This window comes from Primulina eburnea, chromosome 2 (genome assembly GCF_022965805.1).
Source record: "Primulina eburnea isolate SZY01 chromosome 2, ASM2296580v1, whole genome shotgun sequence".
NCBI classification, from domain to species: domain Eukaryota; kingdom Viridiplantae; phylum Streptophyta; class Magnoliopsida; order Lamiales; family Gesneriaceae; genus Primulina; species Primulina eburnea.
In genome coordinates this window covers 9,519,323-9,532,976 of record NC_133102.1, presented here as the reverse complement: position 1 = coordinate 9,532,976, position 13,654 = coordinate 9,519,323, and the positions used below count along the sequence as shown (strand labels likewise).

The 13,654-nt window shown below is 36.8% G+C and overlaps 1 non-coding gene across 1 annotated transcript; it reads right to left on the bottom strand.

The window, feature by feature from the left end:
- Positions 1-8,511: 8,511 nt before the first annotated feature.
- Positions 8,512-8,618, bottom strand: LOC140824913 (small nucleolar RNA R71). Its single transcript, XR_012116529.1, has one exon. It is a non-coding gene; the product is annotated as a small nucleolar RNA R71 (small nucleolar RNA).
- Between the last annotated feature and the right edge of the window lie 5,036 nt (positions 8,619-13,654).

The following is a 13,654-nucleotide window of genomic DNA, read 5'->3' as shown; positions in this document are numbered from 1 at the left end:
CAGCGATTTCCTATCAGAAGTTTATCTTTGTTGTACTAAGAAAACATACTTATTACTGGCGGTATACTTATAGGACCATATATTTTCTCGTTTAATTTGATGAGTTCATCATTTTTGGGTCTGCATGCATCATATCATACGCCAACACGAACGAGTCATTGGCATTTTTCGAATTATTAAACTATTTAGTCGTCGCCCAAATGATGATGGGAGAATCGAACTTGATCGAGTTACTCTCAAGTTAAATATATTTGGCTTAATCTACACCTTGATTGAAACTCATATTTTAAGTTTATTCACGGGATAAGAGATTTGTATCAGAAAATTGATGTGTGAGATGTCTTGTAGGATTTTTTTGGAAAAAAATGGACAAAGCATATAATTTTCGACCAAATATTTAAAATAATAAAGGGAATTACATACGTAAGTTCGAATCGATTATATTATTTGTTTCTAAATCATACTACTATTTAAATTTGGTAATAATTAAACTCTTCTAGTGTCCGAAAAAAACTTGGTAATTAAGTTACCTGAGATTTTTAGTTAGGCCTACAATATATAGTTATTATTATTATTATTATTATTAAAAGGGTGAACCCCACCCCCGAGGGCCTCACACAGAGTCGTCTCAAGCCCCGACGTGAAGGGAGGTAAATCAGGGTTATGCACCGACAGCAAGTACCCAGAAGAGAGGTTGGCAGGAGACAATCTCCCTAAAGACTTTAGAGAGCCGAAACTCGATCTCTGACAAACATAGATTAAAGTATCCTTCACTCCAAGTCCTTATCTTTGCCCTCGGGGCCTATTATTACTATTATTATTATTATTATTATTAAAAAGTGGAGAAGACCAAGAAATAACTAAGTCTTCGTTTAGACTATAAAAAAATAAGTGAAAATAGATGGGAATTTGGTTAAGGGTCACTGTTGTCGTTTGTCTGGAAAGACACGAAGGAAATCTTAGCCGGAAAAAACACGTATTACTTGGTTTTAGTGATTTTATTCTCTAGAAAAAAGAAAAAAAAAAGTAGAGTATTGTATATGTCAACTGTCGAAGTCGCTTGCAAATTGATTTTTTTTAATATTATATAGTATTTAAAAATATGATAAAATTGTTTTTTTAATATCTATGTTTCCTTTTGCTATTTTAGTCATTTATGTAATCAAATTTCATTTTTAATAAGATATCTTTTGTTTTTTTAGGGCAATTTTGGTCTTTTTTCCGAATCATGTGGCACTAATGCAATGCTGATATGACGTTGATATCTATATACTGTCACATCAGCACTCATAATGAAAAATAACTAAAATTATGAAAATAAAAAAAATAGAAGACCAAAACTAAAATTTGATATCATAGAAGACCAATTTTGCAAAGTAAAAAATTTACAAAATAAAAAATACAGTTTTCTCCGAAAATATTAAAGTACATACAATATTATATAACGCCAACGATTTCGTCCATCACGACAATTAATTATTATTAAGTTAACATAAAATACAATAATTTAATATCAGGTTGATATTTTGTTTCGCACAATAATTCCCAAAACATCTCATGTTCATAGGCTCAAGCTTAAATATTATTATTTTTGACTCAAGCTTATATATAATTAATTATATACTAGTGCACATACGCACGCGTTGCGTGCTTGTATAATATTTTTTATAATTCATTTGATTTATATTTAAATGAGAATCAAAATATAATCATAAAAAATAGTGAGGGAAACACTATAATTTTTATATATAAATTGAAAAATAATTAATTATATACTAGTGCACAGACGCACGCGTTGCGTGCTTGTATAATATTTTTTATAATTCATTTGATTTATATTTAAATGAGAATCAAAATATAATCATAAAAAATAGTGAGGGACAACACTATAATTTTTATATATAAATTGAAAAATAAACGAATAAAAAAATGACATATGTGATAATTGAACCTTATACCTAAACCCCAAAAAATAACGACTCCATCCGATGAACTACTTAATAAAATAGTGTATAAGGTTCAATTCTTAATAAAATAGTATATAAATTGAAAATAAAATTGAAACATGAAAAAAAAAAAAAAAAACACACAATAAATATAATGGACATAAAATAAAGTTACCAAGCCTTTGCAATATCATTTTCCTCTAATATGTATAAAAACTATAATAAGATCAAAGTATCAATTACATAGTTTTGATACTGCAAACTTTACAGTAGACATATTTTCCACCTTATTAATTTTATATATAGTTTGAATATTATTTAATTACATTAAAGAAAAAATTAGAAATCCAAGTGTGAGATGGAATGACGTTGTTTAAAATGAATTAAGAAAAATGTATTAAAAACTAAGCATAAAATTAAAGAATGAAAATGGTTTAGATTTGAAAAATTACAAGTTTAAGTATATATATTTTTTCGAATAATAAGAACTTCATAAGACTCAAAGATAATTTAATACAACATCTAGAAGCCAAGTTGGAAAACCAAAAAAAAGTCCAACACGAGCTGCTAAACACGATCTCCAACCAACATCGTTACGGATGTTGTTTGTAGATGTTGGCAACATTCAGGGCAACATGTAAACCAACACTCTTCAAAACAGCAACGTCCTTGAGAACTTTTTCTCAGCACACCAAGATGAGCAAAAGTGCGTGAATGATAAATCCGAAAATTCGCAAGAAAAACTCTCACTAAAAACTCTCCACGAAAATCTTCTCACGTGAAAACTCTTCACGAAAACTTTCCACGAAAAACATCCGTCTCCACGAAAATTCTACACACAAACTCTCTGAATTTTTCCCACGAAAATTCTTTCTTTTAAGCTCCCAGGAAAATCACCTTCACGAAAATCCTACACATGAACTCCTCCACTAAAACTCTCTCTCTTCTTTTTAATCTTCATCTCTCTTATTTATAATTCACTTCATCTCACAAAGAAATCTACAAAATAAAGAAATCAATAGTTAAACCAATAATATCATATCTTCAAGATCATTATCATAAATATAATATCTACAAAAGGCAAACCCAATATTCCACACATCTTATCAAGAATGAAATTAGATTTAAGGAAGATATTATATCACAATAAAATCTTAACATAATTATCTAGAAAGGCAAAACAACAATTAAATATTATACTCAATCAAATCAACAAGGAAAAGATAATATTAGGGAAATCATTTAATATGGAAATTATATTTCCCTTCAATCTCTCTCTTTTTGCTTTTCTAGACAAAATCAAATCAAACTCAATTTATCAGTTAATCTCCAGTTAACTTCCCCTTAATATGAGAATTTTTCTCCCCCTGAATAAAATCAAATTAGTACGGGTGTTGTTCGTTGTGTTGGCAACACTTGAGACAACACCTGAGAAAATCGTTAACAGTTCATTAAAACAGAAACACATCAGGGAAGCAGAACCTTAACAGAGCAGAACATTAAAAACGAAATCAAGCAAAGGTATCAGATAGATGGTATCATGTGATCCTTTCAATTCACAGTCCCTTGAGTTTGAGTCGCATCTTCTCCCCCTTTTTGTCCAGAATGGACATCCACCTCCATAGCCAGACGATAGTCAGAAACTAAGTTCTCATAGAAGACAAGATCAGCTTCAGCGAGTAATCACTATCCAAAAATACTGAATAATTGCGTCAAGAATCATTTCAAAAAAAATTCCAGAATTGAAATCCACATCGATTTTAACACCACTGAACCATCAAAAATCACAAATATTGGATTTCTAGCAAAAATCCGGATTTTCATCGAATTTTCTCTGTTGAAATACGCATACCCTCTTGACCAACAATATTCACAATGTTATGTTTATGCATGACATATTTATACCTAATAACAGAATGTAACAAAAAATATAAACATGAAAACAAATATGAGATATGTTCACAAATGAAATGTTGTCACAAATGTTGGCAACATCTTCTGACAATACGTCCAATTTCAAAATATATTTTGATTTTTCTGCACACTTAAAGACTTATCAACTTTCTGATCATAGAAGTGGTAGCTCTCACACTAGAAGAACGGCCTTCTTTAGGACTCCTCTAGGTAGCTTTTTCTATTTTCTTCTATTTTTGCCCTTTGTATTAAATTCAGAAGAGGTAGCTCCCACACTAAAAGCACATTCTTCATTGGACTCTTTTAGGTAGCTTTTTCCCATCTTTTCTTCTGATAGAGAGCATATGCATAATTGATTTTTCTTTTTACTCAATTTTTTCAAGTCACCTTTCGTATGGGATAATGTCATGGAGTACATGATCATCCTTCAACTACTTTGTGATTTAATCAGATTATTAATCATATCCAAGTTTGTTAAGTTTAGATAGAACAAAAAATTGTAAGTGCACCAGAAGATTATGCAACACTGTGATAACACATCATATAACAGTATGCATGCAGATGCAGTATGTCTAAGTCCTAGAAATGCACATGCATGTTAGGTGTTGTCCGAGATGTTGTAACATCTGAGATAACATCTATGAATGATCAGGCAGAACATATGCTAAGAGATTTCCTAAGGTTGGAGAATCTCTCAAAGTCTAATGATTTTGTGAATATGTCAGTCAGTTGGTTATTTGTACCAACACATTCAATTCGAATCAATCCTTTTTCTAATAAATCTCGAATAAAGTGGTGTCTAATGTCAATGTGTTTAGTTCGAGAGTGTTGTACTGGATTTTTTTGAAATATCAATTGCACTAGAATTATCACAGTATCCGATTTCTCTCTAATGAAACTAACTCATGAAAATTGTGAGAAATCATCCACATAGACTTGACAAATAAGAATCTCACCTTTAGATTTCTGAATAAAAAGAGTTTTGTCTACCTCACTTCGTTTGAAGCCAATTTCCAGTAGATATTCACTTAATCTGTGAGTATAAGGAGCTCATGCAAATAACTCCAGTCATCTTTCCGTAATCCACTTTTTCTTTCTTTCGAGTTTGGACACTTTCATGCATACTTCCAATTATTTGAGATAATGATGGTTTTTCAGAATTTTACTTGGAATATTATGTTCATCATCTACTGCGTCATCATTGTTATTCGTTTTGTCCTCAACTTCAGTGACTTCAGTGTCAAGTGTTGTGCTAGGTGTTGCAACGTCTGGAGCAAAATCTGGAGCAACATCTGTATTTTCCAGTATGATTGGAATTTCCAGTAGGTCTTCCACATTATCTTCAGCTATTTTCTTTTTCAAATCTGCACAGTTATCAAAAGCAACATTAATGGATTCCATAATAGTTTTAGTTCGTAAATTAAACATGCGGTAAGCTCGACTATTAGTTTCATATCTCAAAAACAAACACTTATCAGTCTTTGAATCAAATTTTGCAAGTTTATCCCTGTCATTCAAAACATAGCACACACAACCAAAAACATGAAAATATTTAAGGTCAGGCGTCTTTCCCATAATTATCTCATACGATGTCATAGTCGAACCACTTCTCAAATACACCCTATTTGAAATGTGGCAAGCGGTGTTAAGGGCTTCTGCCCAAAAATGCTTTGAAATACACTTTGAAGTCAACATCACCCTTGTCATTTTTTGAAGTGTTCTTTTCTTACGTTCGGCTATCCTATTTTGTTGTGGTGTCTTTGGAGCAGAAAATTCATGTGAAATACTTTTTTTGTCACAAAAAGATGAGGATGAAGTGTTTTCGAATTCCTTACCATGGTCAGTCCTTATCCTTCTCACCTTCAAATTATGAAAGTTTGTAATTTTTGTGATCAATTTTTTAAACACATCGAAAGTGTCTAACTTTTCCCTAATAAAAATTATCCAAGAAAATTGTGAAAAGTCATCTACACACACAAATGAATATTTCTTACTTCCGAAACTTTCAACTTCCATAGGACCCATTAGATCCATATGTAGTAACTCCAGACAGAGTGTTGTCCCAGATGATGGCAATACTGGGTGTGACGCGCGAGTTTGCTTACCTTTTTGACAATCTCCGCACACAAATAGTATACCAAATGAAAGATTAGGCATATCTCGCACTGCATCGTACTTACTCAAGTTCTTTAAGGTTTTGAAGCTTGCATGTCCGAGTTTTTGATGCCAAATGTCAAGTTCGGTGATTTGCACATGTTTTCATGAAAGATCTTCACCTATTTGATAGAAATTATCCGAAGACCTTGTACCTGTCATAATGCACATATTAGTTTCATCAAAAACTTCACAAGTATGTCTATCAAACTTAACAAGTAAATTATCATCACACAATTGGCTTATTCTTATCAAATTCGAATTTAATCCTTCAACATGAAGCACATTGTGGAGCTTTGGTAGTCCTTCCACATTCAAAGTTCCCTTTCCCACTATTTTTCCTTTAGCTCCCCCTCCATACGTTACTCTACCACATTTTTGTTCAACATAATCGATGACATGTTCTCTTGAACCTGTCATGTGGCGTGAGCTTCCGCTCTCAAAGTACCAATGACCTGCAGTATTAGTTTTCAATGAAGTATAGACAACATTACAGTGAGTTTTTACCTTAGTTACCCAAATTTGTCTTACTGTAGGTTGATAGGACTCGTTTTTACGTGTTTTTAGTGTTGGTTTTGAGTCGCATTCATGCATCATATTTGTTTGTTTTAGTTTAATTTAGCATTTTTCTAGCATTATTTAGCATATGACTGATCTCGTGTAGTTGGTGGTTATTTTGTAGGAATTGAACCAAAAAGTGGGAGAATATTTGCCAAAGCATCGAGAAGGACTCGCTAGGGCGGTCAAAAGTGACCGCCCCAGCGAACCCAGGGACATTGCCGAGGAATTTTCTGCGAGAACCTCTCGCTAGGGCGGACACTTTTGACCGCCCTTGCGAGGCACGAGATTTGAAAAGATTTGTTTCACTTTTTATGGACTCTATCCGACACCATAGACCTAGTACACGAGAGGGGCGCCGTTTTGCAGGCTGATATCATTATTTTCATCATATTTTCTTGGAGAAAAGGCTAGGAGCAAAGGAGATTTCGAAGACCTCGAGATTTCCACGCGTCGTGGCCGTCATCCGTTGTCATCTTTAGTATTTTCATTATTCAAATTTTAATTCTTAGATTGTTGTTGGTTTTTATTATGAATTTTAGTAGCTAAACTCTAGATTTGTTGGGATTGGAGGGGATCCTACCCCGTACTCGTTGTTTAACATTATTTCTCGACGTTGTTATTAGTGATTTGTTTATGCTATTGTTCTTTCTTATTTCAATCGAAGTCTAGCTAACTTCCTTTGATTATTTCATGTTGTTAATGATTTCGATAGAATAATTAACAATAAGATCAAATAGTATAAACCACGGATTTACAATTTTAGTAGATATACGGAATTGGGTACGTGTCGATAGTGATAGTTCACCCGGATGAAAGCTGGTGGATTCCATAGGAAGTAATGCAATCTTGAGCTGTTAAATACTTGAGGACACTTGAGTACTGCATGTTTATGATTAGTATTAATATAGCTCGACAGAATATATTAATTAGTCTAGGGAATTCCGTCGAATGCACGAGTAAAAGTCGAGTGTAATTATTTAAACACGAGTGGTAGGTGAACTGATAATTTCCCAACAAATTCATTTCTCCTTTGATTTGATCCAAATTAATCATTGCGTTCTTGAACACATTTCCTTTGCATTTTAATTATTTTACTTGTTTATTCTACATTAGTTCAATCATCAACTCATTCTATCGTTGCTAAAGAACTTTACTTGAAAATAAAAATATTGTAACGCAGTCCTTGTGGATCGATACTCGTATTCACTTATGTTTATTATAACTTGACTATCGTGCACTTGCGATATTTAAATCGAGCTTTCAATTATAAAATAAATTTTGGGACTATTCACTGTGCAAGTTTTGCTCGATCAAGTTTTTGGCGCCGTTGCCGGGGACTGTTGATTCACAATTTTTATTTCTCATTTAAATTCTTTATTATTATTTATTTTATTGCTATTTGATACTCTCCTTGTGTTGCAGATTTTTCTTGTGGTGCATGCAAAGATCACTCGAGTTTAAGCTTGAGCCTTTTGACCCCGAGATTGAACGCACATCTAGACGTCGACTACAGCAGCAAAGAGCAATGGAAAGAATAGAAGGCGATCAACAAAGAGAGGAGCCAAGCCGTATACCGATGTTGGATTATGCACAGCCGTCTCTTGAGGGAGAACGTCCAAGCATCGTAAGACCAGCCATCCGAGTTAATCAGTTTGAGATCAAGCCAGCTATCATTCAGATGATTCAGAACACTGTCCAATTTGGGGGAAGTGCACTTGACGACCCTAATTCTCATATAGCTGACTTTCTTGAAATTTGTGATACTTTTAAGTTTAATGGCGTTTCTGATGATGCTGTTCGTTTGCGTTTATTTCCATTTTCACTGAGAGATAAAGCTAAGTCGTGGTTAAACTGTTTGCCTGTAGGGTCTATCACTACATGGGAGGATATGGCAAAGGCATTCCTGATCAAGTACTTCCCTCCGTCGAAGACTATGAAGCTTAGAGCCGACATTACTACGTTTGCTCAATATGAGAACGAGTCACTTTACGAGGCATGGGAGCGCTACAAGGACTTGTTGAGGAGATGTCCACACCATGAGCTACCGCTTGGGTTAGTTGTTCAAACTTTCTACTATGGTCTGATTACTCCTAACCGTACTATGATAGATGCTGCTGCATGTGGTAACTTACTGAGAAAGACGGCTGAGGAAGGATATGAGTTATTGGAGGAGATGGCTGCTAGTAGCTATCATCCTCAGTCTGATAGGCAGAGACGAGGTGCTGGAGTTAATCAAGTTAATGATTTGTCGGCGGTCTCAGCACAGTTAGAAGCTTTGAATAGGAAGATTGACGGGATGAGCATGAGTGGGTCGGCTATGCGTCTGCAAGAAATTTTCTGTGATAAGTGTGGGGGTGAGCATGACGTGCAAGATTGCCAAGATGGCAATCCATTCTATGTGCCTGAGGGAGCAACGGTAAAACAAGTGGGATTCCAGAACCGTCCTAGAAATGACCCTTATTCGAATACATATAATACGGGATGGAGGAACCACCCAAACTTTTCGTGGGGAGGTCAAAATAACCAAAATCGCCAACAAAGAGGTCCACCATATGGGATGCACCAAGGATTCAAGCCAGAGCCGCCTCGGGAGGAGAAGTCCAATTTAGAGCAAATGATGACTAAATTCATTTCTGCAACAGAGACGAGATTTCAGAATCAAGATGCATCCATAAAGGGGTTAGAGAATCAAATCGGACAATTGGCTAAGTTGATTGCTAATAGGGAGCAAGGAGCTTTGCCAAGCAACACGGAAACTAACCCAAGAGAACATGTGAAGGCTGTGGAATTGCGTAGTGGAAAAGCACTCGAGTCTAATGAGGAAAAGACCAGGCACGGTGAGGATGAGGTGGAAACTCGAGGAGGTAAGTCTTCTAACTCTACATCTACACCTATTGCACAAAATAAAATTGTTATCCCTCCACCTTTTTCCTGCAGCAATGAAGAAAGCTAAATTAGATGCACAGTTTGGTAAATTTCTTGAGGTATTTAAAAAATTGCATATTAACATTCTTTTGCTGATGCTTTATTGAATATGCCAAGTTATGCAAAATTCTTGAAAGATATCTTAGCGAATAAGCGGAAGCTAGAAGATCATATGACGGTGAATTTGACTGAAAATTGCTCCGCTTTAGTTCAAAACAAGATGCCTCCTAAGCAAAAAGATCCAAGGAGTTTCTCTATACCTTGCATTATTGGTGACATTAATTTTCATAAAGCTCTATGTGATCTTGGTGCGAGTATTAATCTGATGTCTTTTTCTGTGTTTAGGAGACTGGGATTAGGTGAACCCAAGCCAACTAGGATGTCGTTGCAGCTGGCTGACAGATCTGTCAAGTATCCACGTGGGATTATCGAAGATGTTTTGGTGAAAGTGGATAAGTTCATTTTTCCTGCAGATTTTGTGATACTAGACATGGAGGAAGATTTAGAGATGCCTTTAATCCTAGGGAGACCGTTTCTGGCCACGGGGAAAGCGCTAATTGATGTTGAAGAGGGGAAGTTGAGACTGAGAGTTGGAGAAGAAGAAATTATTTTTGATGTCTTTAATACTCTCAAGCACACAATGCACAATGATAGTTGTTTTCGTATTGATGTCTTGGATTCTCTCGTTTGTGATTTTATGCAGGATGGATTGAAAGAACCATTGGAGGCCACTCTCACTACTGAAAAGCAGGAGGACGAGCTAGACGAGGAAAACATGGAGATGGTAGCTCACTTGAATGCCATTCCACCTTGGAGAAAGCAAGTGAGGCTTAGACTAGAGGACTTGGGAGACAGAAAAGATTTAATGCCTCAAAAGTCAAGCCTAGAGGAGCCACCTACTTTGGAGCTCAAACCACTACCTCCACATCTCAAGTACGTATATTTAGGAGAAGATAATAAATTGCCTGTTATTATTTCCTCTTCTTTGATAGATGATATGGAGAGTAAGCTCTTGGGAGTCCTTAAGGAGCATAAAGGAGCATTCGCTTGGAAGGTTTCGGACATAAAAGGGATAAGTCCTTCGATCTGCATGCATAAAATTCTGATGGAAGATAAATACTCACCTCTAGCACAACCACAAAGGAGACTAAATCCAAATATGCAAGAGGCATTCGAGATACTCAAGGAAAGCTTGGTGACAGCACCTGTTCTGACTGTCCCTGATTGGGAGTTACCGTTTGAGGTGATGTGCGATGCTAGTGATACAGCTGTGGGTGCGGTGCTGGGTCAAAGGAAGAACAAGGTATTTCATACCATCTACTATGCAAGTAAGACTTTAAATGATGCTCAATTGAATTACGCTACTACTGAAAAGGAATTGCTTGCTATAGTATTTGCTTTCGACAAATTTCATTCATACCTTGTTCTGTCTAAAGTAACCGTGTATACAGATCATTCTGCCCTGAAATACTTGCTTGCTAAGAAGGATGCGAAACCTAGGTTAATTAGGTGGATTTTATTACTGCAAGAATTTGATCTCGAGATTCGAGATAAAAAGGGTGTGGAAAATGTAGTTGCTGACCACCTATCTAGGCTTGAGCATGTTAGAATTAAGGGCAGTGACGATGATATAGATGACTGGTTTCCTGATGAACAATTGCTTGAGGTAAATGCGTACCCTTGGTATGCCGACTTTGCAAATTTTCTTGTCACTGGCACACCTCCACCTAATTATTGTTTCACCAAAGAAAGAAATTCTTTTCAGACGTGAAATATTATTTTTGGGAGGAACTGTTTTTGTTTAAGATCTGTGCAGATTCTATGATAAGAAGATGTGTGGCGGAGGAGGAAACCAATCAAATTCTGAACCATTGTCATGACCGTGAGGTAGGTGATCACTTTGGACCCATACGGACGGCATCTAAGGTACTTGAATGTGGCTTCTATTGGCCAACCCTTTTTAAGGATGCGCGTTGGTATGTTCTCAATTGTGATATATGCCAACGCACATGTAATATTTCCAATCGTCATGAGATGCCTTTAAATAACATTATTGAGTGTGAAATATTTGATGTGTGGGGGATTGATTTTATGGGTCCTTTTCCTGCGTTTTTTGCAAAGAAATTTATTCTGGTGGCAGTGGAGTATGTATCTAAATGGGTGGAGGCAGAGGCTTGTGCCACTAATGATGCACAAGTGGTGTTAAAATTTTTGAAGAAACATATTTTTAATCGATTTGGTGCACCACGTGCAATCATAAGAGATGGTGGCACCCATTTTTGCAACAAAATTTTTGATAAACTGTTGGGCAAATATGGTGTCACCCACAAGGTTTCCACTTCATACCATCCCCAAACTAGTGGACAAGTTGAAGTATCTAATCGAGAAATTAAGAGGATTTTGGAGAAGACGGTTAATGTGAATAGAAAGGACTGGTCCATTCGGTTAGATGGTGCTTTGTGGGCGTATCGTACTGCTTTTAAAACACCTATAGGCACTACACCATATAGGTTGCTTTTTGGTAAAGCATGTCATCTACCAGTCGAGTTAGAGCATTGAGCATATTGGGCGACCAAAGCACTAAACTTTGATTTTGCTCTTGCAGGTGAAAAACGATTGCTGCAGTTGAATCAGTTAGATGAGTTTCGGGGAAGAGCTTATGACCTTGCACTATCTTACAAGGAACGCACCAAACGAGCCCATGACAAACACATTATAAGAAGGGAATTCAAAGTGGGTGAAGCGGTGTTGGTATACAATTCTCGCTTACGACTCTTTCCGGGCAAGCTAAAGTCAAGGTGGTCAGGACCATTCACTATAGCCAAAGTGTTCCCATCAGGTGCAGTGGTGTTGCATGATGGCAAGGAAGGGACGTTCACTGTGAACGCTCAAAGATTGAAGCACTATATCGGTGGCACAATTGAGCCACAAATTTGAGTCACTCGGCTCCATGACAGTCATTGAGGACATGGGTGACAAGTCGAGCTCTAGACTGTAAATTGAGAACTACTTATACTCCCTATGTTGATTTTATCTTTTTCCTTTATTCATTAATCGCATCATTTGCATTTAGGTAGTTGCATGGCATGGCATTCATTGTTTTTATATTTTTTTATTTATTTCTTTTTTTCGAGAATGTCTCGCTAGGGCGGTCAAAACTGACCGCCCCAGCGAGCCCTCGCTTTTTTTTTCAAAAACATAGTCGCCGAAAACGCCTCGCTAGGGCGGTCACTTTTGACCGCCCCCGCGAGCGATTTTAAAAAAAAATGGTTTTATGGCGAGAACCACTCGCTAGGGCGGTCCAAAGTGACCGCCCCAGCGAGAACTCGTATTTTTCAAATAAGTTTTCGGCGAGAACCCCTCGCTAGGGCGGTCAAAACTGACCGCCCCAGCGAGCACTCGTATGGTTCAAATAATTTGTTACCGAAAACCACTCGCTAGGGCGGACACTTTTGACCGTCCTAGCGAGTCGCGCAAACTATAAAAAAAAAAAATTTTCCCCTTTCTTCCCCACTTCGAACCCTACTCCTCCTCCTCAAATAATCGGCGCCCTCCTTGCTCTTGTGTGCTAAAGACCTTTATTTGTTGATTTTCAGGGCAAAGACTCGATCTTGCTTTCAACAATCCACCCGGAAGCATTTAGACTACAATTTTTTCAACTTCGGTCATCTTCCACAAATTCCGGCGAGCTTCTCCGGCGACCTTCAACAATTTTCTGGCGGTTGGATATTTTGTGCACTCCACTCCCCACATGGCACCCAAAAGATCTAAGGTAACTCGTGGTGCCTCTAGTTCTCGGTCTACTCCGTCTATGTTTGTGAATGATAATGCTAGGGAGAGATATGAAAATGCTAGACTACATAGGAAACCAATCCCTGAGCGAGGATTTAGCCCGTGTATTATCGGTCAATTTGCGGAGTTCCTAGTAGCAGGAAGAGGGTGGACTGCCTTTGTGGCACAACCGAACGCAGCAGTGGTTCCGATTGTGCGTGAATTCTATGCCAACGCTCCGGAGGGGAATGAGCATAAGGCATTTGTGAGGAGACATCTAGTCCCGTATGATTCCCATACGATCAATGACATGTTGGGTTTACAGTCGGTTGATGATTCGGTGTTTTAGGCGTGGGTGCTTAACCCGGATTATGATTTGATTA